Here is a 25,438-nt window from a genome sequence, read left to right as displayed (position 1 = left end):
GGTCTTTAAAATAAGCTTCAATGTAATACACTGCAAGTGCTGGGTTAATGCACATAATGTAATTGTGATGTTTGTGTGTTGGGGGGGTGTTATTTTCAGTGAGGTTATAGTCAGAAAAGTTTCTCTGGTGAAGTGACTATTATTTGAAACATTTTGATTTTTATTCATCATAAATGAGCTGCTGAACTAGTTGGCTGCATCCAGATGAGCGAGCATGTGCCTGTTGCGGTGATTAAAAGCAGTTTAAGACGCCACAAGAAGCATACTAAGAAAGAAAAAGTGTTCCCTGCATTGCATATTTGCCATGCAGGCTCTAAATTTGATACTGAGAAATTCCGGTATCAAAAAAAAAAAATGCACCAGAAAAAAGCAGCCCAGGGCACACTCCTGGAGCATGCCCAGAAGCAATCGGCCCCTGGGTCCCCCAAGGAGATGCTCTGGCACCCGGAGAGACTTTAGAGAGACTTTTTGAAAAAATGATTATTGTGGTAAACATTTTGCATTGCTAGAGTTTGAAATCAGAACAATACATTTTTTATTTCCCCAAAGCAAACTATTTCAATTGAGCCAAAAAATAAATATGTTGGCTGTGGGGAGGGGGTGGAATTCTTTGTTTGCTATTCTTTTTTTGTTTTATTTCAAAATGGAACAACACTTCAAAATTGCAATTCCCCAGAAAAAAGAAAACCTGGTTCTCTTTCTCCTCTAATCATAGATTCTAGGGTCAGAAGGGACCTCAGTGGGCCACCTTATCCGACCCCCTGCCCCTGGCAGGCAGGCAAGAAAAGGGTCGCCAAACCTGGGAATGTGATCCTAGCTGTCCAGTCTCCTCTTGAAGACCCTCAAGTACAGGGTGAGCACCACCTCCCTTGGGAGCCCATTCCAGATCCTGGCAACCCTGACCGTGAAGAACTTTTTTCTAATGTCCAGTCTAAACCTCTCCAGTAGCTTATGGCCATTGTTTCTTGTTGCCCTGGTAAATAGATCATCACCTACTTTATGTTGCTCTCTCCTTATGAATTTGTATGCTACCACAAGGTCCCCTCTCAGCATTCTCTTGGAGAGGCTGAGGAGGTTAAGGTCCCTTAGCCTTTCCGCGAAGGGCCTTCCCTGCAGGCCTCTGATCAGACGAGTGGTTCTTCTTTGGACCCTCTCCAGGCTCTCTGCATCCCGCTTGAACTGTGGCATCCAGAACTGCACACAGCACTCCAGCTGTGGCCTGACCAGTGCCACATAGAGAGGGAGAATCACCTCCCGGGACCTGTTTGTGAAGCACCTATGGATGCATGACAAGGTGCGATCGGCTCTGCCGACTACTTCATCACATTGACGACTCATGTTCATCCTGGAGTCAACAGTGACTCCAAGATCTCTTTCTGTCTCAGTGGTGCTGAAAAGATCGTCCCCCCAGCCTATAGGTATGATGGCAGTTTTTTTCTCCCTAGATGCAGCACCTTGCACTTGTCCTTATTGAATTGCATCCTGTTGCTCTCTGCTCACTTCCCCAACCCGTTGAAGTCAGCCTGGATCTGGTTCCTTCTCCCTGGGGTGTTAGCTTCACCCCATATTTTTGTGTCATCTGTGAATTTGGCCACGGTGCTTCCTACCCGTTCATCCAGATCACTGATGAAGATGTTGAACAGCACCGGCCCCAGAACTGAGCCCTGAGGGACTCCACTGTACTCATCTTTCCAGGTTGGCACTGACCCAGCTACTATTCAATCAGGCGAGGCTGTTCTATACATGTTCCAGCCTATGGCGTTTCAGATATGAATCGAGCCATGCTGATTCTTATTTTTCCTAAGCGATCTGTTGAACTAGTGGAGTTTAGCCACTAGCCCATACCTAATGTGCACTGGTTAATCAGATTGAGCTAGCAAGTGGCATTATGGTACAGGATCTCTTTATTTATTGACTTTATCAGTTTATGTGAAACTTAAAATCAATTGAACTTTAACCAAATGATTAAGGATGAAATTCTGTGCTGTGCTTGTAACAGCCTGGGGAAGGAGGGTGATAAAGATGACTTTAGACAGATTTTTGTTCTTTCCTGACTCTGGACTGCTTTCAGAGGTGGAGTGGCATAATTCAGATATCCCAGGGTGTACTGCCTAATTTACAGTAATCATCATGGGCTGTCCTATGAGAGAGACCACTGCTGGAATCTACACAGTAATATATGCTCTGAACTTGCCCTTAGCATGCCCCCATGTCATAGCTTGAGAAAGGCTCCTTACATCTGTCTTTTGCAGTACCTGCAACAGAGGCACCCTCTCCCACTGGATTCAGGATTTCTGGACTACTTTATACCACCAAAGTTTTTTTTAATCTAATGTGGGCAACTAGTATTTGAGGTGAGCTGGGGATTTTACCTTGACTTCCCTATAGTTGGATAGAGAAGCTTTCCAAATTTGAATCAATCGCTTTACTCTCGCTAAAATATCCTAATAAAAATAGCTCTGAGAAGTATGAACTGCTCTGGCCCACATTAAATATCATATTGACCCTGAAGTCTAATGACAACAATTATAATGGTAACACTGCTGCTGGTCACCTTAACAGAAATATCCATGGACCTCTGAGGATGGTCTGCAGGCAAAGATCTGGGGTGGAATCTTGCCATGTTTCACCATGTTTTTGCCATGTTTAATTTCCACATCCCTGTAAGTTTAAAAAAAAGTTATATCTGGGAACATCAGATACAATGAACCCCACAGAAAAGTGTCACAGGAGGTCACGCATTCTGAAGAAACCTTTCCAAGAATAGTTGATTAGAAACAGATTCTTGTCCTACCTTCCATAAGGCTCCTGACAGAGGTTTCCACGTGCCCTAAGCAAGTTGTCAGTGCCCAGCCATGTGAATAACAGATTTATTTTGTGGATGAGATTTGTTTTGAGAGAACTACATTTAAAGGATTCAACAAAGACAAAATGTTAATAGCATTCCCTCTCCTGTGGCATCTGGGCTGCGTATCAAGACAGTCTTCAGTGCTATTCATGCTTGATCCAAGATTTACCAAGCCCTCAGTCCCCAGTTAGGTGAAGAATGAGTCTAACGTCTCTAGCTCCTGCACTGGTCTCAGAACTGGTGCAGGAATTAATTCTGTCTCTTGCCTCTGTCTCATGTCACTTTTTGTTTCTGTTTGCCCACTTCACTGTTTGTTCTTCAGTTCTTATTTATTATGTTGTGCCACTGTTCTGGGCTTTGCTCCAGCTTATGTAAAAAAGCTAGACCCTGTTCAAAAGAACTTACATCTAATATAAAGATAGGATACTCCTGTTGGGCACGAAATACATGGAGATGAGGGAGCAAAGGTGGCAGTGAGAGAATCACAGGGTTTCATTGATTAGCCTCACAGGTTAACTACAGGGTTAATTTTCATGAATATGTCATCAGGAATAAATGAGGAAGAGTTCTTAGTGCCCTTTTAACAGGCCCTGCACTCAGCACTATTGCCAGGCAATTGATCATGGGCCAGGGTAGGTCTTGAGCAAGTTGCTTCTCTATTCCTCATTTTACCTCCAAGAGACAGCATGATTGCTTTTGTGCTTCAGTGCTGTTGTTTTGCAGAGCCCTGATGTGAATCAGCTGGATTGAACAGCATCTGCAAAGCCAGTGAAACCCTGCACCAGAACTAAGTGCCAAGCTCCTTTGGATTTAAATACAGCATGACGACAGGTGTCTGGCCAGTCAGATTTGGATCCAAATATGAAACTTTTCACTTTTTTTAGTAGTGTCAGGGGAATTAGTACAATATCTGTCACCTAGCCCTACAATTCTTAATGATTTCAATAGGGACTGGGGAGCCAAACTCTCTAGTTGGCCCTGAAAGTCTCAGCCCCTAGTTAACAGCCAGGAGACCCTGGCTATAAGAAGGTATAAAATAGCTTGGTAGCAGTGGCTATGGTACTTGCAAAAGCCACAGGGCATTAGAAGAAACATTGTGCACTAGAGTTTCAACAGCTGTAAATTAGCTTAGCTCTACCAAAATCAAGGTAGCTATACTACTTTACACTAGCTAAAGACTTGGCTTTTCAGTTTGTAGCAAAGCAGTTTACTAGTTCCAGATGAAGGCAAGTGAAACCTTAATGAATATCGAACAAGATCCATAGCCAGAGGATTGTAATAAATGAAAATATGTGTTTAACAATCAATGCAGGCCTGTTAACTGTTGCCAGGACTAGGTTTTTTCCTCCTTTGTTCAGTGTGATTACATCTGAATCACTATGGTAACAAATGAACGATTATTAAATTTGCTAATCTCTGGTTGCGGCAATTTAAAGCTATTCCAACAATGTATGGCACGCACACACAGTCTGTCACATGGAAAAACTTTAATTCCTTGATATTCTTATTTTAGGCTAAATTTGTTTACCTGTCTCTAAATGCAACACATGAGCTTTATTTAATGTGACAATTGCCACAAGCTAATCTGTAGGTGCAGATAAACACAGGTACTTTTTTTCATATTTACTGCCAACATGTATCAGCTGAGAGCTGACCCACCTGAAATGAATACCATACCATATAAGTCCCAGTGAATTCCTACAATGCTTTCAGAGCTCACTAGCATATGTTCATGCTGAGATTTCTGAAGAAAACTGGTAGGTTTTTTAAAACAATAATTAGCCTAAAAGTATTATTCTTGAGAGAGGAAGAAAGAAGCCTCATTGATCAGAATTGCAAACCCTTCAGATTGTGGGCCACAACCATGAGCCATGTTTGATTTTTTTTTTTTTTTTTTTTTTTTTTCCTCCAAGACATGATCCATGGTGAATGGAAAAGTCCAATAGTGGTAAAATGTGGGCTGATGGAAACTGGTGGCAAAGGGAGATCAGCACCATATTATCTTCAGTATTTCTCTTACACTATCATTTATTTTAGCCCTCTTTATGGCTGGAGAGGAATTTGAAAACCCAAAGAACTCCAAACTAAGGTGAGTGCTTTGCTCATGGAGGGAACATTGCACACATGTTATACACTCTTTTACCTCATAAAGGCAACAATGTTAAAAAATAGTTCTTCTATAGATTGATCTACCTGGGAACGTTTTAAATGTTTTTCCCCTGATATTTTTTTAGAAGCTGCTGCTTTCTTTTCCCCTTGTATAGTTGCTGGAGGAAGAGGGGTTGGAATGGGAAAGGTGGATCAGAAAAGCTCATGTGTTAAAACTAATGCATTCTTACCTCTTGGGAAGCTAAGATTGTGGATGACTAGTAAAGTGGTACCAACTTCTACCTCTTGGATCCAGAGAGCCTTGGGAAGAGTTACCTTGACAAGAATATCCAGGAGGTTTGTGGTGCTCTGGAAGATTGCACAAGAATGCTATGAGTCAAATGATGCCCTTAGACAAAGTACAGCACACGGGGAGCTCTGGGGACTTGGCTGGGCACTGCTTTAAAAGTGCCAAAAATATACCCAAGTGTTAACTTTTCTCTCTCTCCTCTTTCTTTCACTGTTCAGCTGCCATTTTGTGACCAGCAAACTTAAATTCTGGATTGTGTGTAATTGTTATGCACAATTTTATTGTGAGTTGCGTGTGAGGCACTTACAATGACACAGTCCAGAATTAGAATTGTTTCTTCTTTGTTATTTGGTCCTCCCTCCCCCACTAGCTTCAGGAGTTACTTAAATAAGGTGGTTGAGTTCTGTTGCTGTACCATGTCTAAAACACCAGGACCAATGCATGTTAAATCATGTCTCCCTGCTGATTATATGTGTGCAGTGGTCCGTATAGGGCACGTCTACACGTCACCATGCTTTAGTACTTCCTTTTGGAAGTACTACATCATGGTGCAATATAGGTGGTTACTGTGCAGTGCATGGTTAAATTTTGCTGCTATGTCGACATAGCAGCACGCTATCCCGGGGGAGCGCACCACTATGGCAGTGCAGCTGCCAATCAAGTGTAGACCCCCAGATGGATACATTGCCATAGTGCGCCATACAGCAATGTAGCACACCACTATGTCACCGTAGGGTGACATGTAGATGCTCCCATGCTGAGTTTTATTACCTGTTCCATGAAACAATAACTGGCTTTATGATGGCTCTGATTAGCCCATGATGAGGTGAAAATAGATTGCCATAACAAAAAGTTGATTAAAGTTAAAATGGGATCCAAATCCCCAAGGTCCATAAGACCCCATTCTGGACAGTCTCAGCTCTCCTGTCTCTGGGTTCTTGGTGGTGTGTTTTGTGTGTGTGGTTTTTCCCCCCCCCCCACTCCTGCATTCCTATCCTTCCACCAGTGAGGCAGCATGGCTGTGGTAAGAGAATTAACGAAACTGAGCAGAGGCTTTTCCATTTCCTTCTACATGAGCTCTCTATCTCTTTTTGTCTGACTCGTTAAGACTGGGTCTTAGTTCTTGAATTCCAAGAAGCCTAACTTAATCCAGGCTTGTCTTGTAACATTTAAGGGCATGACCATGTCCCAACCTTACCCTTAAGGAAATCACAGAACAAAGGGAAGTCTGAGGACTTGATTGGGCATTGCTTTAAAAACATAAGGACATCGCTCTCCCCACTTGTCTATTCTTAACTACTACAGCTATCATTTTGAGGGATACAAACTTAAATTTTGGGCTGTTTTTAATCCGCATGCATGATCTCGTTATGAGATACGTGTAGGATTAACTTGTAATGATGCTGTCTGTACAGTACCATTCATCTGACACATTTTTTTGCTTGAGTTGTTTAAACACTGGGCTTTGGCTATTCTGGGACCAGTGATTTCCCAATATCTCCTTATGGTGTTCTTCCACTGTGTAAAAACGAAAAAAAAACCCCAAAGTCATAGGAGCAGGAACTTTAAACCTCAGTCTTCCACATGCCAGTGTCAGAGCAAAATTTTGATTAGATGCTGCCAATACAGAAGATCGAGACTGACATGCATATGGGACTCTGAGTGGAAAGTTCCAAGGCTCACCCAGCCCTTGCCCCCTGGGTGACCTGCAGGCCTGTCAATCATTGTTGACCTACTTTCCCCACAGACACATGCTCAGATTGTGTCAGCGTCTGACTGAGAGCATGCTCAGTCAGAACCTGACATGAGGTAATCTGACTAGAAATTTCTCTGCGGAGAGCGTTCTGATTTGGCCACTAAATTCAGATAAAAGTTCAGTGAGCCCCTCCCTTGGGGGCGGGGGATCGCGTTAGCTGAGGACAGAGGCTGCTGCTGCAGGGACTGTCTCTCAGTGGGGCTTTAGGGCCTATCGATCTCCTCCTTTTGCCTCCGTCGTTTGGTATTTCATATTACTTGCTGTGTTATGGTTTTGACTCCTCACCTGGCTTCCGACTTAGCTTGGGGCTGACTACAATTCCGGATCATCCATTGGACTTTGTTTGCAACCTCAGCTCGACTCGCCTGGTTTTGTCCTCGGCTTCCGACATCATCGCTTTTCATTGTTGTCCCACGGGACTGGCGTCACGTGACTTACCGTGTACAGCGTGTTACAGTTTACGTTCTGTTGTTTGTGTTCCCCATTAATGAGCTGTTGACCAGCCCTGGGACTAGGTCCTCAGACTGAACCTTGTGGGCCAACAGACCCCTTCGTTGTTCACTGTTGTAAGTGTAACTGAAGACATCGCTGCCTACGCCTAAAGTGTAAGTCAAATAAATTCATGTTGTTTACAACCATCAAGCTTTTGTGCCACCCCGACTCAACTGCCACTAATCCCAACCTGTTTGCATCCTATTTGCCCCCACCCGGCCAACCCACCGTGACCGAGGAGACCGTGAGCTTGGCTCAGCCAGCTGCCTGGACCCTTCTCGACAGCCAGATGAATGCCTTAACCAGTGAACACACACTTTTCTCCCCCCACCATTAATGTTTAATTATTTATGTAAATCTGAACAGCTACAACAGACACCCACCCCAGATGGTAGTTAAACCCTGCTAGGAGCTGGTAACAGTCTGCATGACTAGGCTGCTGGCCATTCAAGGATCTCCCTAAGGTTTTGACCATAAATTCCACTGTGAAGCTTGGGAATTTTTCCTGATGAAAGTTTTATCAAAAGTGGTGAATCCCCCTCAAAAGTTTTGTTTGCGCAAAGTTATATTTTCTGATTGGGGGGGGGAACTACTTTAATCCTGAAATTCCTGGTCATCTTTATGTATCTGTTTAATTATTTAGTGATATTCATTTTTGTAATCCTGAAATTTAATGGATTAGGATTTGACAATACCTTGGATTACAAATTGACAGTTTTCTTAAATAATTTTCAAAGCAACTTTCCAGTTCAGTAGATAAAGCTCAGTTGTGTCACATGAATCTCTGAAAACAACTTCCTGGTCTCTATGCACTCTTACAGAGTAAATAACAAGTAGAACAGACAAGAAAATCTGCATTAAGATGAACTTTTGATTTTAAAATAGGCAAAAGCATATAAATCACTTCCATTCTGTGACCAGCTCTAATTGAGGGAAATTCAATGTAAAACGCATGTGTGTGGTCCATCATACCACTAAACTTGCAGTTTCTTGGTAAGCTAATATGTGAGCAAAGCCATATATAATATATTATTTTTTTTTAGTACTCTTGTGCTGGTGCTGACTTGTATACTTTAATAATTACAGAAGTGAAATATCTACGAATAGCTTTTGTCATCTCTTCAGGACCTAAATGTATAACATAGACCTTTTGAAATGTGTGAAAGGTACAGAACAAACAGGAAGTAAGAGAGAAGCTAATATTGTTTAATTTGTTTAAAGATGTGTTTTTGTTGCCCAATGCTTTTGGGATGTATAGCAATTGAAGCTATCACTTAAAGATCATCCCTACCTAAGGAAACGGAGTTAGTAATTGGGAGACAGTTCCTCAGTTAAGTAGCTATTAAAGGCCTGCAGGGGTTTATATACTGCTTAGCCACGATGTGTATTAGTTCTTCTCATTGTTTATATACCTGTATTTATTGAACTTGGTGATCGCTACAGGATGTATTTAAACCATTAAAAATAAATGAAAATTAATGACTTGGCCTATATGGCCAGTTCATTAAAGTACTCTAATAACAGTTATAGCTACATAATGGGTCATAACTACAGGTAATACTGTCTGTTTTGAGTGTTTGGTTTTTTTTGTTTGTTTTTTAAGTCATTACTAATGAGAGATGAACAATTGAAAGATTCAGAATTTGAGAGTGGAAAAATTAGGTTTTTTTGTTTGTTCAATGAAAGAGAGTGAGAAGTTTTGTTAAGCTTTAGGTTAGCTCACAAAGTTCTCCCAATATTTTACTATTTCTTCCCTGCTTAAATTTTTTTTGACAGTGTAGATGTATCAGTTAATTGTGAGTGTAAATACTGGGTTGTTCCTTAAATCAAAGCCCTGAAATGGAAAAAGAAGTCTGGAAGAAACCTACCAATATATAATTTCCTTATGCCTCCTGTGTAATATATTTATAACAGAGGATGGACTTTGGTTTCTGGTCATGCTAATTGCTGTCGGACTCCCAAAGAATACAGAAGTATAATTGCATCATAATGTATTTAGACACAGATGTGGCCTTGTATGTATCTTTGTGGGGACACTGATTTCCTTGATTAGTGGATTCCTTGGTTCAAATTCAGAGCTATTGTTGCAACTCCACTGAAAACATGAAAACCCACCTACTTATACCAACATGGAATATCTTCTAGTGTCTACTGGCATTTTTGAGTCAATTTTTTTCTGTTTACTTTCCCAAAGTCATCTCTGATGTAAAGCTACTTATGGATCATATCCTCTCCTGGGGCAACTTTCTTAAGGTATACTGTGTTTTGAGGAAAAATAAGATGATTGATGGTTGGAAAGCAGGTCATAGCTGATTGATAAGAAAGGTTGATCCAGCCAAAAGACAGGATTTTCCTCAGCCCACCAGGAAGCCTAGGGCCTCTAACGGTGGGCCTGGTTCTCTGTACACAAATGCCAGGAGCATAGGGAACAAGCAGGAGGAACTGGCTCCTCTGCTAACCAATAAGCAATATGGTCAGATCCATCCATACCTGAAGACAGAAGGAGGCGCTACTTCACAGTCAGGGCGGCTAGGATCTGGAACCAACTTCCAAGGGAAGTGGTGCTGGCTCCTACCCTGGGGCCCTTCAGAAGGAGGCTAGACAATCACCTAGCTGGGGTCGTCTGATGCCAGCATCCTTTTCCTGCCCACGGCAGGGGATCAGACTTGATGATTTGCTCAGGTCCCTTCTGACCTTGCCAACTATAAAACTATTCAGCCTGGAGAAAAGAAAACTTGGAGGGGACTTGGTAACAGCCTGTGAGTACCTGAGGGACATACATCAGGGCCTGGGGGAGCATCTGTTCACCAAGGCATCCCAGGGGAAGATGAGAAACAATGGACACAAACTGCTTGAAGACTGCTTCAGATTGGACATAAGGAGAAACTTCTTTATGACTTGAGTGCCTAGGGTCTGAACTGACTCCCCCCAGAGGTGGTACAATCACCTACCCTGGAGATCTTAAAAAAAATTATTTGACTTGCACCTTGCTGGGGTCATCTTATCCCAGCAGTCTTTCCTGCCCAAGTTCAGGGTGGCTGGACCCAATGACCTCATGAGGTCCCATCCAGCCCCTAACATCTATGATGGGTGTTAAATCTACAGATAAAAAAAAAAAAATAGATTTTTAAGGCTATTAGGGCAACTATTTTACCTACTGTAACCTTCTGCATAACACAGACTTGAGAATTTCACCCAGTGATGTGCTAAGGAAAATGTTTTTGGTTGTTTCTTCATAATGAATAAGACCCAGAAGGTGCAATTATTAGCTTACCTAGAAAAGCTGCTTACTGATTTGGGGGTAGGGGTTGTTTTTTTTTTTCCTTCACTTAGGACAAAACTGGACTTTCTTATCTTTGCAGAAGGTCTGCAAAGTACAAGGGTTTTCAGCTCTTTATTGAAAGAGGAGTGCTGAATCTTTTAACAAATCTTTTTTCCCCAACTGTTTGCCAGACTGTGAGAATACAAATCATTTCAGGCTTTCCATCCAAAGGGCTTTTACCCAAGATGAGTCTTGTCTCATCCACTAACAGCACTATCTGATGATGTGACATTTTTATGTTGTCAGAGAATGGAACTTAACCCTTTCATGGTTGATTTGCTCTGTGATAGCCCAACATATCTAATTTATAGTCCCTCCATCAATATATAGAAACCCTGTCAGCTAAGAAGAGCCCCCTTCTCCTGTTTTAAAAAAAAAAGCGAGAGAGAAGCAAAAAGATTTTTTTTTTTTTTCATATTTTGGGAAGCTTTCAGAAACCATAGTATTGGTTCTACCCTCTAAGGGTAGAAACAGATGTTGCAAAACCAAAGTGGGTCAGCTCTGGCAGCATGCATCAACTGATTCACTTCATTGGGGGAAAAAAAATCACATCACCCATTTTCCCACACCAGGCAGGGGCCCAATGGGAAACGGGGAAAATGTTATCTATGCCCGGTTGGGGACCCATACTGATCTGCATGAAGCACAAGTTGGCTCAGGCCCCAGTGTGGAGGCACAAGGCTCTGGGAATTCCTCAGTTCCTATGCCACCCTGTGCTTTCTTGCAAGGACCTGTGCCAACTTGTGCTTCAGGTGGAGGCATGGGCCAGTAAGGGGTGGGGTGAAGGAACAGGTCAGCACTGGAACCATTGAATCGCCACCTTCCCATGCCTTCATGTCAAGACCTGCACTGGCCCATGCCTCCATGGGAAGTGGAAGCCCTGAATTTCCCCACTCATGCAGATACTTCCTTGGAGATGTAGGAGGTGCATCTCAGTAAGTGGGGAAAGCCAGGCAAGTGCCCAAGGGGTGTGAGAAGCCTGATTCTTCCTGAGGTGCCCCCTTATGCTCCCAGAGCAGGTGGCTAGAGAGCACAGGCAGCTCTGGGCTGCCCATGCTCTTGCCCTAAGCAAATGGACATCTGCCACAGTAAAGCAGCACAAATGCTTAGTAATTTCTGTCATGGCCATAAACTTTGAGCATTTGTAGTGGACCAAAAGGTGGGGACATATGTATACTTTTACTTTGTGCCACTGTAAACATTTTTATGGCACAAAAGCAACCAAAGAGAATGTCAGTTTGCACCCTCAGATCCTAGGCTGCTCCTTGTTGTTATAATTATTTTGGCTATCAAGAGCCAGGGCAGCAGGCAAGCTAAGTTACTTCCAGCTGGTCCTGATTACCTGAGTGGGCCTGGCTGCCTGTATCCAAACTACCCCCAGCTAATGCCAGTTGCCTGAATGGACATGGCTCCTTAAGTACCCAAGGAGCTATTTAATAGAACAGATGATGAACTTGGGGCTTCTGATGCCATATTCTTAGTTTCCAAGATCCTGCTTTTTGATTCCTAGCTTCCTGGTTCTTGCCTGCTGATTCCTTGTTCCAGACCCTTGTGCTCCAGACTCCAGTCTAGACCCCTGCTCTCTGACAGACAGCTTGTAGCTTAGCTTGACAGTTTTCCGTGTCCCAGTCTCATACGGCTAGGGACTCTGGTTTTGATCCTTGCCTCCTGGTTTCTACCCTGCCTGACTCCCACCATCTCATGGTTCTACCTAGGGCGATTCCATCCTATATCATGTTCACATAAGGACCCTGACCTGATCTGCCTGTTCCTGATTCCTTGATTCTAATTGGTGCCCTTGGCTGTGTCCAGATGAGCATGGCCATGTGTTCACTTGTTTTCTGTGCTGCAAGAGAGGGGGGTGGTGGGATTTTTTTTGACCACTGAGTATCCAGGCATCAAAATAACCCACGGGCAGGGGGGGGAAGTGGACCAGTGCATGGGGGGACAATGTGCACCCCTCAAAACTGGAGCCTGGCTGGCCAGAGCCACACTGTGGGTGCCAGCCAGGCTCCAAGTGGTAGGATCACTGCTGCTGCATCCTGGGGAGGCACCCAGAGCTCCAGGTAAGGCTGCTGTGGCCAGCCCAGTGCTGGCCCCAGCCTTCCATATGCCATCTGGGGTAACCCGCTGCACCCTTGAGGGTGTGTGGCACAGGCATTCCCCAGGGACAACTAGTGGTGGCACACAGTATGCCATCACTAAGGCTCCCCAGGGAACCAAATATCCACACTTGTATGGGTATGGCCCTTGTGCCCTTGTCTTTGCCTGCTCCTGATCCCCTGGGCTGTAGAGTCAAAGTGGTGCCCACATACATTCTAGCTGTACCCCTCGCATAGCCCAAGCAAAGGGGACAGTAGAGCATGCATCTGACAAGAGTCCTTTTACAGCCTCTGCTCAGCTAGATGTTACCAAAGGGTTATCCTGTTGCTTGACCCCAGTGGAAGGCTGTTACATCCACTTAGTGCTGATAGGGCAAAGGAAAAAAACTCTGAGGACTAACTTATGTTGGGTAAAGGGATTTCTTTGCTTTTCATCCTTCTTATGAGTTTTTGGTTTAACCTGTAAATTATGACCTCTGGGGGCAGGAACCTGAAACCACCTCAGTGTGACATGAGTTCTTTCCTGAGCTGATGAGAGAATCCACCAATTTATCATCCTAGTACACAAGGCTTATGAACAGGAAGGTAGAGTCAGCATTTTTGTGAAGGTTAGGAATTTTTACAATGTGAACAAAGGCCTGTTATTGTGATATCTTTAATAAGCTCCATTTTATTCTCCAAGGTACCCAATACAAGGCAGGGTTGAGTTGCACCTTATAGATTAACTGAAGACTTAACCTTTGTGAGCACCCACAATATGACAGAACTAAATGCACATCAGTGCAATTTCTCTCAGGAGTCACCTTGTTGTGACCTTTTACTTATAGAACAACATGGGGGTCTCTCAAGTTAAAATTTCACCAAGGCAGTGATTTTGATTGAGCAAGGCAATGAAGTATATCCACTAAGGCATAAAATTATTTCTTCCCTGCACAATAAATAATAATCTAATACAGTGACAGCCATAAACAGAGTGGATCAGAATATCAGTGCAGCCTATAACACAGTACTGCCCAGCCTCCGCTAGCAGCATTACTACAGCATTTTGCAGTACTCTGTACTTCCCAGTGGGCCTTTACTATTGTAAGATATCTATGTGGATTGTGAGTTTCCAAGAGGAAAATAGTGCTTTTGTTAAATTGTTGGCTGATTTGGTGTGTCTAATTTACATTAGGATATTCACTAGAACTTCAAGAGACATTTCATAGACATTAGGGCTGGAAGGGACCTCGGGAGATCATCGAGTCCAGCCCCCTGCCCAAAGGGCAGGAAGTCAGCTGGGGTCATAGGATCCCAACAAGATAAGCATCCAATTTGCTCTTGAAGGTGTTCAATGTAGGTGCTTGAACCACCTCCGCTGCCAGACTGTTCCAGACCTTGGGGGCTCGGACAGTAAAGAAATTCTTCCTTATGTCCAGCCTGAAACGGTCTTGCAGGAGTTTGTGACCGTTTGACCTCGTCATCCCTTGGGGCGCTCTGGTGAACAGACGTTCCCCCAGATCCTGGTGGTCACCCCTGATAAACTTATAGGTGGCCATCAGATCACCCCTGAGCCTGCGCTTTTCCAGGCTAAAGAGTCCCATGGCTCTCAGCCTGTCATCGTAAGATCTGTTTTCCTGACCTCTGATCATGCGCGTGGCTCTCCTCTGGACTCTCTCAAGCTTCTCCACATCCTTTTTGAATTGTGGAGCCCAAAACTGGACGCAGTACTCCAGCTGCGGCCTCGCCAAGGCCGAGTACAAGGGGAGAATGACGTCCCAGGATTTGCTCGAGAAGCATCTATGGATGCACGCCAGCATTTTGGTCGCTTTACTAGCCGCAGCATCGCATTGCAGGCTCATGTTCATCTTGTGGTCAATGATGACCCCCAAGTCTCTTTCTTCTGTAGTGCTATCCAACGTAGCACTGCCGAGCCTATAAGGGTGCTGCAGGTTTTTCCTCCCAAGGTGGAGAACCTTGCATTTTTCGGTGTTAAACACCATGAGGTTCTCATCTGCCCATTTGCTGAGCTTGCCCAGGTCAGCCTGGATCACCCGCCTATCTTCTGGCGTGGATGCTTTGCCCCAAAGTTTGGTGTCATCGGCGAACTTGGCCAGTCCACTCCTGACTCCAATGTCCAATGTTGGAGAAACTGGTCCCCTGCCACCTGTGAGCACAGGGCCAAGCACTGTAGGACCAGACTGAGAGTTGGGAGGTGTTGAGAAAGGCATAGGCAGCAGAACGGGGTGGGGGGGGAGCTAATGGGGCTCAGCCCCCCCAAATGCCAGGGCAGCCCAGCTGCAGACTGCTGGAACAGGGGGAAGGGGTGCACTGGGATTGCAGCTGGCCCAGCACACCAGTAAGTTTCTTTTGAGTGCCTGGTCTTGGGGGAGGCAGATCAAGACCCCCACAATGCAGGAAGGAGTGGAGTAGGGGCAGGGGCAAATCATTCACCCCTGTCTCACTCCCTGCTGCACTGTGGGGATTGCTACATGACCCAGCCTGCCTCGGGCCCCATTCATAGGGCATGGGGCCCTGGCCAGACCAGGTCCTGGGGCAGTGGGAGCCTGGTGGCTCATCCAAGGGTGTGGGTGGGCAGCTCCCGCTGCTGCATGCACCACAGGGGAGCCAGGGAAAGGGGCACATTCCCCTCCCCCTGGCTGTCCTGCACCACGCCCCTGGCTGAGCCACTGGACTCTGATTGCCCAACAACCAGCCCAGCCAGGGCCCTGTTCATGGTGAATGCAGCCCTGGCTGCGTTGTGGAACAATCAAAGTCCGGTGGCTCCTCCGCAGGCTGGCCAAGGTGGGGAAGGGGGTGGCTGTGGCCCCCAGTCTTTGCACAGGGTAAGGGCAGGCACCACTGGAGCAAGAAGAGGGAAAAAGCCTTGAAAGCCTTGGCACTTCAGTCTCTTCTCTTTGACAGAGGCTGGCAGGCTGGAAGGCATGCTCTAGTGCCCCCACAGCTTCTGACCTGAGCCACTGCAGGTATATGGCTGCATTTCCTGAATCAAAAGTGAATGTCTATTCTCACTTGCTTCTTGGTTTAATCTCTGCATTTTAGACTAACCTGCAAAGACTGCATTGATTCAACCTCGGGCTTTCTGACTGTCTGTATTTAGCCTTAGTCAGTGATTTCCAAAGGGTGCGCTTCAAAAAAAAAAAAAAAAAAAAAGATATTTTACCAGTACAGGATCCAGGTCACAGAGCTCCCCACAAGTCTGAAATTTCCCATCCCCAAGTCCTAGGATCAGGTCCTGACTACACCGGGATTAGAATCAGGGACTGGATCCAACCTGCAGACCAACCTTCCACTGTTCATCTGGCCTTCAGAGCTTTACAATTTTCTCCAGAAAAAAAATGTGGCCCAGGTATCAAAAATTCGGAATACATTGCTCTAAGTATTTGGAGTCATTGTTTATACATATGTTTGCAAATGTTATGCATGTGTGTAGGTATGGGTATGTATAGAAACAGTAGATAAATACATAAAATATTAAAAACTTGCTTTGTAAATACAATATACTCCTTTGGGCTAAGTGAGTTAGTTAAATTTCAGGGACATTCAAGGTTACTTCTATGTGAATAAGAAGTCACTAGTGTATCAATTATAGTCTGGTTATAATCTTGGTTATTTAAAAGAAATATATATGTTGTTGCTTCCAGGGACTGGCTAGGTCCTACTACAGTGTAGTTTGAATAAGCACACAGCAGCTATTCAGTGAGTACAAATTTAATGTAGCCTTATACATACTAGGTGATCAGCCTGGCTGATAGAAGGAATAGTGCACAGTTAAACATAAATCCAAAGGGTATTGCTGCTGTACCCTTTTTGTACATTAGAAGTGCTTATATCAAGCCCACATCATTGCCCATACATGATCTATCACGTTGGAGGTCATGCACCCTAAATTTAATGCTTAATGCATTTATTTAAATTCCTCTGTATCTTCCCAGATATGACCAGATTTTGGTTGTACCATCCTATATGCTTTTCTTATCTACAATTGCAGCTCATACCTCATACTGATTCTGTTGATCTCGGGATGTTCTTTACCAGACTCAAAATGTTCTGATGCACTCTGCTACTTTCCACAGAACTGTAGGCTTGCAGAATTTAACTCTTACTGCTTTTGGCCTGTTTTACAGCCTACAGTACACAAAGTCCTATTTCCCTGAACAGAGAAGAAACAAACGGTAAGCAGCTTCCTTGTTTGGAAATCTGTCTACCACTTCAGTGAGCTCTGTAGTCAAAAAAAACCTCTCTCTCTCGGTTTCCCTTCAAGGTCACGCTCACCTCCTTCTCTTGGCTAACTGCTTCTCTTATACAAAGGCTGTAAACAAATTATTTAGCCATATCTTTTCATCTAGAGAAATCCACCCAATTTAGCTTGGATCTGGCTTGCGGCCTAGTGCCTTGGGTGGTAGCTCCATAACTGCAGCTCTTTTTTTTTCATGAAGGACTCGATTTGTCTTTCCATTGAGCTTTGTACTACTTCTGGATGTAATGATCCTTGTGACTGCATCTACAACTCACTTGCTGGCAGCCATCAACATGTCTCAGCATAACATACAATAAAAAACATGAATTGTGAATAACAAAATAATAAAAATTGGCAGGCAAACCAGAAAGTTAAATTGAGACATTTACAGCGATTAAATTCTACTTTAAAATCTCAGTAAGATTTGTTAAATCTATTATATACAAAACAAAAAAAAGACCTTTTCTTATTCTTTAGATGACAGAACTAGAAAAATATGTATACTTATTCTGCAAAATGGCTCTGTATACTATACTAGCTTAAAGAGAATGCTGTGCTGGTCAACAAGCCAACAGAATGAACTTATCTTACTTTGTTTATGAAATATTTTTTTATTATTTAAATATATTTTCTCTTGTTGGGATTAATACCTCAATTATTTTTTCTAAGTATAGGCTATTTCCTGCCACCATTACTCACATGGAGTAAAACCATGGTCTATAAATAATTCAAGTACCAATGAATTTATTCACTGACAGATAATATTCTGCCTCTAAAGTGGTCACTGCACTTAAGAGAAAGGTAATGGTTAAAACTGATCAGCAATTTTTTGATCAGTTTTTCTCCTCAGTGGAAAATTACATAGCTACTGAAATTGCACTTTCCTGTGTGGAAAAAGATCAGTTTTGTCAACTTTTTCCTCAATTTTCCTTCTGAAAAGCGAAATTAAAATGACTTTTTTTCTTTCCTTTTTTGAGGTCAGATTGACCCAAACATATATGTGAGTTTGTCAAACCAAATTTGTTCTGGGTCTGTTCAACATTAACCTGTGTCCACATGAGCTGCTCTCCTGCAGCACAATTCCCTTTACAGAACAAGCTCACCAAGTAGATTGTGTTTTTCAAAATGTACCACAGCTTCCCCTTTAGTAGAACTGCATTATGGCAATTCAGTGGCTATGTGTAACATGCTTAGTGCTGGAGCAGCAAGATCACTTCTTGTGGCTACTACCTGGACTTTACCTTGTTACCCTTCTCTGGCCTCTCAGGGTTTGCCTACTCTATTATATCTTCTGCCATGCCTTGATATTATGATGATTTCACAGGGAGGCTGCCCCTAGGGCTAGGGACAGACATTCAAAAAGCCTAAGCCTGATTTGATTCAATCTTTGAAGGTTAGTCTAACCTAGCTAGGCTAAATCACTTTGTAACTGTACAGATATTCCAGACAGGCAGGCACATGCCTGCAGTGGCTCAAGCTGGAAACTCAGGGGCACTAGAGCAGCCCTCTCTTCCCTTCCACAGGGCTTAGCTGAGAGGGGTGTGACCAGGCCCCAGCAGGACACTGTGATTAGGGACTCCCCCCTACCCTTTATAATGGAGCATTTATCAGCCCTGTTGTCAGCATTTAGCACCCCATAAGAAAACAAAGCCTTGCTCTGAAGCTCTTCTTAAACAGTTTTTTCCAAGGAAGGAATGCAGGGACATTACCAGCTGAGCTGTTGATTAACTCCAGAAAGCCCTAAGGCAGATAGGACAGTGTCCGCTTACACAGCATTAGCTAGCATACCACATGCTGGCTATAGTCTGTGCTGTGGGAGAGAGGAGAAAGGGATCTCTGCTTAAGCAGCGAGTGGTGACTGGGGAGTAGGAGGACATGGGGAAGCCAGAGGGGGGGGTCTCTGCCAGAGCTCCAGCCAGGGAGCAGAGGGGAGGGGCCAGCTCTGCTGTGGAGCAGAGAGCCCTGCCAAGCCCAGAGAGCATGGGGTCTGGGGCATAAACTACTTTGACCCAAATCAGTTAAGTCTGATACTACATTCAAACACATTTATCTCAAACTGGTTTCAGCCATTTTCAAATTGGTTTATGTGCACTGAACATCTGTTCTGTTACAGGTTTAAACCAGTTTCTGATCATTTAAACAGGTTTATATGTAATGTCTGTCTCTAGCCTAGAAGGCAGAATTGAGTTTTGGGATGGTAGCTCCTTGTCTGGACTGAGGCCTTTCTGGCCTTGGCTCACTTTACTGTAATTGGGTTTTTCCATTGGCCGTCCACTGTACCAGGACCCAGACTCCTGAGACCCAGATTGCCCTTCGTGGGCTCTGGGCTCACCTCCCCCAGTCTTTGCTGCCAGGTGTTCAGTCCTCCAACAAGCAACAGTGCACCTTCTGAAGTGTTTGGGCTTCTGCTTTCATGCAGTCCACTGGACTTCAGACCCTAGAAGTGCCCTGTGTTGGATACCCTGCAGCACCCCTGTGGCTTCCACTCCTCCCCTTACAGCCACATCTGGTTCTCCAGTTTAAACACAAACTAAAGACATCAAAGTGTTTGCTCCCAAAACCAAGAAGTTCCCCTCTGGGGTTAATGTCAACCTGCAGTAGCACTGCCGCAAAGGTTTGAGACACTTATCTGTTGCTGCTTGGGGTGCAGGATTTCTTTTGGCTCGCTTGCAGCCCAGGGGAGCCGACTATTCCTGGAGCTCTGCCTCCTGCAGCTCCCAATGGCCAGACTGCCTTCCCTGGGTCAAGCCCTGGTTTTATGAGTCTCTCCCTGAGTTGCCTGACCCTCTACTTCCACCCCAGGCCTATCACTCACTGCCTGCACCTGGGGCATCTTATTTAAGGTCCCTTCATCATTCTAACTCTGTTCCAGAGCCTGGGGCTGGCCAACTGATCCTGGGCTCCCTCTCAGTAATGGGGCAGAGGCTCCATTACACTGTGGTGCAACATGGGAGATGCAGCCCACTTAGGGAAAGCCTCCCTGAAGAGGAAAGTGGGGGCCAGAAGCACTGGAAATACATGTCCCTGGAGGCACTGTTGTGTGTCAGATGGGCACACACTGATGTCAGACTAAGTCAAAATGAAGTATTTCAATGAATGTTTAGGCTTGACAAACCCATATGAAATAGTTCAGTACAGGACTGTTGAAAATTTTTAGAAAATTTTGTTTCAGGATGATTTTTTAAATTAAAGTTTCCATTCCACAAAAGAAATAAGTACTTCTACTTATCACTACATTTTTTTTTTATTACTAATCAGGATATGAGAATTTTGGCAGCAAAATTTGTTCCTTACAGCTATCATTTCAATCAATTCAATCTGTCCCACATTCAGAAATGCTGACATTGACTGTTTCATATTCAGAAGGGCTAGCAATATTTTTAATGAAAAAAATGTGAAAGCTCACAGCAAAACATACTGAAATCTAAAGGAAAGCTGCAAAAGGCAGAATTTCTGTGGTGTGTATTTCTAGTAGCTATAATCATAGTTCAGCTCTCCTCAAAATAAATTAAATCCAAGATGAATGCTGCTCTTGCTCAGAGCAGAAGTGGTGGTTAGATTATAATATTCCCAGAACTACTTCAGTTTATTACATTTCCAAAACACAAGATTTTTTCTCATGTGAGGAGTTCCCTGAAGGATAGGATTTTATAATGAAAGTGACTGTTAGAGGTTGATGATTTTTATGCTATTTCAACAAATAACATGAATCACGTAGCAGGGTCCCTATTTTGTTTAGTTATTAAACAGTAACATTTTATTTCTGCCTTTTGAAACAGTGTAAGTGGAACTGTTACTTTAAACTGCTGTTTCAAGAGACCTTAGCATATTACCAGAACTCTCCAACATAATATATAGAAGCGGTACATAAATTTGCTTGGACCTTCTGTCTAAGCATTAAAAAGTACAGGGTATTCTGCATATACTACTAAAGGTATCAAATATTTATGCAGTTGCAGAATAGTGTTGGATTTTCTGTAAATGAGTAGAAAAACAAATACAATCCGAGTGAAAGAAAGCACCTTACACAATATAAAATCTAATTGTATTTTTACAAGTCATAGTTGTTGGAAGACTTGTTGCTTCCTGGAAGTGTTGTTCAAGTTTAAATAATACTGGCCACCTTGCTATTTTTTCCATTACATTAATAAAACGATGTTTTGAAAGAAAATAAAAATAGCACAGCCCAGATTTATTTTGCACTTCTCTCCTTCCTAGGTATTATGTAAAGAATTATATGTTTAACTATGGTGGCCAATTTTTACTTCCACCTTCTTGATAGGGAGAATATAGTGCCCTGGCCACTTATGAATCCATCTTTCTTAGAGAAAGTCCCTGCTTTTTGCCACAGGATGCAGCACCATCCTTAACAGTCTTTTGGATTACCCACAGAACATTTCTACACTATCAGTACCTCCAGGAAAGGCATATGAATGGCTGGGCTGGATATGTTCTAGTCAGCAGGCCCGAATGAGCTTCATCTGAGAGTACTGAAGGAATTGGCTGGTGTCATAGCAGAACCACTGGCACGGCTGTTTGAGCGCTTGCGGCACTTGGGTCAGGTCCCAGAGGACTGGAAAAGGGCCAGTGTGGTCTCTGTTTTCAAGAACGGAAGGAATGAGGATCTGAGTAATTACAGGCCAGTCAGTCTCACCTCCATCCTTGGAAAGGTCTTTGAAAAGAGCATGAAGGACCGTATCTGGGAGCCCAGCAGGAAAAATAATGCAGCAGGGAAGCCAGCATGGATTCGTAGCAGAGATCATGCCTGACCAATCTGGTTTCGTTTTATAACAGGGTCACAAAATGCTTAGATGCAGAAGTAGAGGTGGGTGTCGTTTTCTTGGATTTCAGCAAGACCTTTCATCCCATTCTCATAAATAAATTAAGAGGCTGTGATGTGGATGTTTACACAGTCTGATAGGTGGCAAATTGGCTTAGTGGTCACACCCAGATAGTGGTGGTGGATGGGTCAGTGTCAGCCTGGAGGGATGTGGGTAGTGGGGTCCCGCAGGGTTCAGTCCTTGGACCTGTACTCTTCAATATCTTTATCGGTGACTTGGATGCGTGTGTGAAGTGTACTCTGTTCAAGTTTGCGGATGATTCTAAATTGTGGGGTGAAGTGCACACTCCGGAGGGTAGGGAATGATTGCAGGCAGACTTGAACACATTAGAAAAAAAGTGAGCAGTACACAATGGGATGCAGTACAACAAAGACCAGTGCAGAGTGCTGCACCTAGGGTGAAAAAATATCCAGCACACCTACTGGCTAGGAAGTGACCCTCTCAGCAGCACAGAACAGAAAGGGACTCCATAGTCATAGTGGACTCCAAGATGAACATGAGTCAGTGTGACGAAAGCATCACTGAAGCTAACTGCACTTTATCATGCATCAGCAGATACACAATGAATAGATCCAAGGAGATTCATCTTCCCCTCTATGCGGCATTGGTCAGACCACAGTTGGAGTACTGCACCCACTTTTGGGCGCCATACTTCAAGAAGGATGTTGATAGATTCGAGAGGGTCCAGAGGAGGGCCACTCATATGTTTAGGGGCTTACAGGACAAGCCCTATGAGGAGAGACTGAGGGACCTAGACCTCTTCAGCCTCCGCAAGAGAAGGCTGAGAGGTGATCTTGTGGCTGCCTACAAATTCATTAGGGGGACGCAGCAAGGGATTGGAGATGCTGTGTTCACCAGGCATAACAAGCTCTTGGGGTAACAAGGAACAATGGTCACAAACTGACAGACAGCAGATTTAGGCTAGATATCAGAAAAAACTTTTTTGCAGTAAGGGTGGCCAAAATTTGGAATGGGCTTTCAAGGGAGGTGGTGCTCCCCTCTACCTTGGGGGTCTTTAAGAAAAGGCTGGATAGGTATCTGGCTGGGATCATCTGACCCCATCACTCTTTTCTGCCTAGGCAGGAGGTTGGACTTGATGATCTGTTAAGGTTTCTTCTGACCCTAGCATCTGTGAAAGCAGGTGTCAATAAGCTAGCAGTAAGAAGTAACCTTTGGAAGAGGGTTATATAAAGGGTCAAATTGATACAAGAAATAGGTGAATCATGGCTGGGACACAAAGAAATTCCGAAATTCTGCTGAATGGCAGGATTTTGCTGGGCAATAACTCATTATTGGAATAAGTGCCTGTCTAGCCAGGTGGCATCTTGTGAATACACTCTATGGCAGTATATAGAAGAAATCCTTCTTACATTGATTAATGGGAAGGGCAAGACTTACCCCAAATACAACTTGCAAAAACTGACCTTGAACATCAGTTGCTTTTAATAAATCTTCAAGCTAATCTACACGGCCATTAAATGGTATTAGATGTTTTTCTTACTACCCTGCCCAAAATAGGATTTCTTATTGTCTTCATGTGAAGTGTATCTATACAAATTGCATTTATTCTTATTAAAGGTATTTGGTCATGGCATGAAGGGATGCAGGATGAACCACTGGTTAATTTATAATCAGCAAAGAGCTATCTCCATGGAAAAAGACATCTGCTATTAATAGAAATCATTCTGCATGTTCATCTTGTTCATGTCCTTCTAGTGTCTAAGGATTAAGTATTTGAATATCTTAAAAAAAAATAAATTAAAATAAATAATTATATTTTCTGGGTTCTTTGGGTGGTTAATGGAGCATTAAGCGCCTTCCATTTCTCCACTCTCTTAACTTACTAGATCAAGACTAACTCGAGGCTTATTCAGATCTACTTGATGGAAAGGAGGAAGTGCCATTTTCCCTCCCTTACTATCTAAATGAAAATAATGGGACTTCTCATAATCCATGAGAGCTGCTAATTAAGAGAGCAGAGGAAATACTGTTGAACCACTACTAAGGCAAACCCTGGAATAGCTCTAAATAAACTGCATCTTTTATGCATGGGCTCCTGTCTCTCTGATGGACCAAAACTGGAAGTGCTGTTTACATATTTCAGAAGATCCAACACTTCACCAAGTAAAATTACTGCCTGTTTCTCTTCAGGAAGCAAATGAATACCAATCTGAACCTGGAATTCCTTGTTACTATGGCTGCCACTGGCTCTTAACTATTGTTCTATTTCTTGTTGAACATCAGTAGAGGAAAATAAAAACAAATGCAATCTTTGTAATTGCCTAGTGCATATTTTAATGATGCACCTCAGGTGGCTTTAAATTATACAGCAATCTTGCTGGCACGTTTCTACCATCTTTTCCCCCCCTAGGATTATTCATTTTACAGAGCTGAAATGGGACAAAGGGTGCAGGAATCACATATTTGAATAATTTTCAGTAGTATGTTTGTCACATGTAATGTATTATGACTGTAGCTGTAAAAATTAAGTGACATTTACATTCATTAACTATACATGAGATCTAATTCCATTAGGTCCAGCAGCATTAGGTTTGTCTGTTGCTGCTGATGTTACAGCTTAAGGACATTATATCTTCTGTGCAGATTCTGTTTCATAACCTAATAAAGCCAGGAATTAGATCCTGGCTTGATGCCTTTGCAAATCCAGTGCAGTGAGCGTGCAACACGAAAGCTGGGGATGTAAATTATTTATATTCATCATTGTCCAAAATATTAATTTACCAAAAAAGGTTTAAAAGATTAAATAAACTGCGGGCACCGTGCCCACAGCAGAACTAATTTAAGAGACATTTCCACAACAATGCGATTTGCTGCAGCCAAATTACACTTATTATCTTCAGCTTTGTTATAGATATCATACTGAAGGGCTGTTAACATTTCATCAAGTCTATTTAAAGAATCAAAGAGTTATAGTTACATTTCATCCTATGTTTCAGAAACTTAGAAACTTCACTCGTGTCCCCCAGGAAATTGTGGAGTACCCTTAATTCTTGTAAATATGCATTTAGATCATTTTTAGCAGATATAAACATTAGCAAACATAGTTAAGTATAGAATTAAGGTAGCAAATTAACAAAAGAAAATTGGACTCAAAGAAGTCTCGTGAAGTTCAGTAAAGACAAGTGCAAAGGCCTACACTTAAGACAGAAAAATACCATGCACCAGCATAGGCTGGGGACTAGCTAAGAAGCAGCTCTTCAGAAAAGGACTTGGGGATTACAGTGGACAATAAACTGAATGAGCCAAAAGTGTGGCCTAGTCGTAAAGAAGGCTAACAATATACTGGGCTGCACTAGTAAAAGTGTTGCCAGCAGACCAAGGAAAATGATTCCTCCCCTCTATTCAGCACTGATGAGGCCACATCTGGAGTACTGCATCTAGTTTTGCTCCCCACCCCCCTACAAACTGGAGAGAATCC

This window comes from Crocodylus siamensis, chromosome 1 (genome assembly GCF_052110815.1).
Source record: "Crocodylus siamensis isolate JL-2025a chromosome 1, ASM5211081v1, whole genome shotgun sequence".
Lineage (NCBI taxonomy): Eukaryota > Metazoa > Chordata > Crocodylia > Crocodylidae > Crocodylus > Crocodylus siamensis.
The sequence above is the reverse complement of the archived record's forward strand: the minus strand, read 5'-3'. Positions refer to the sequence as shown.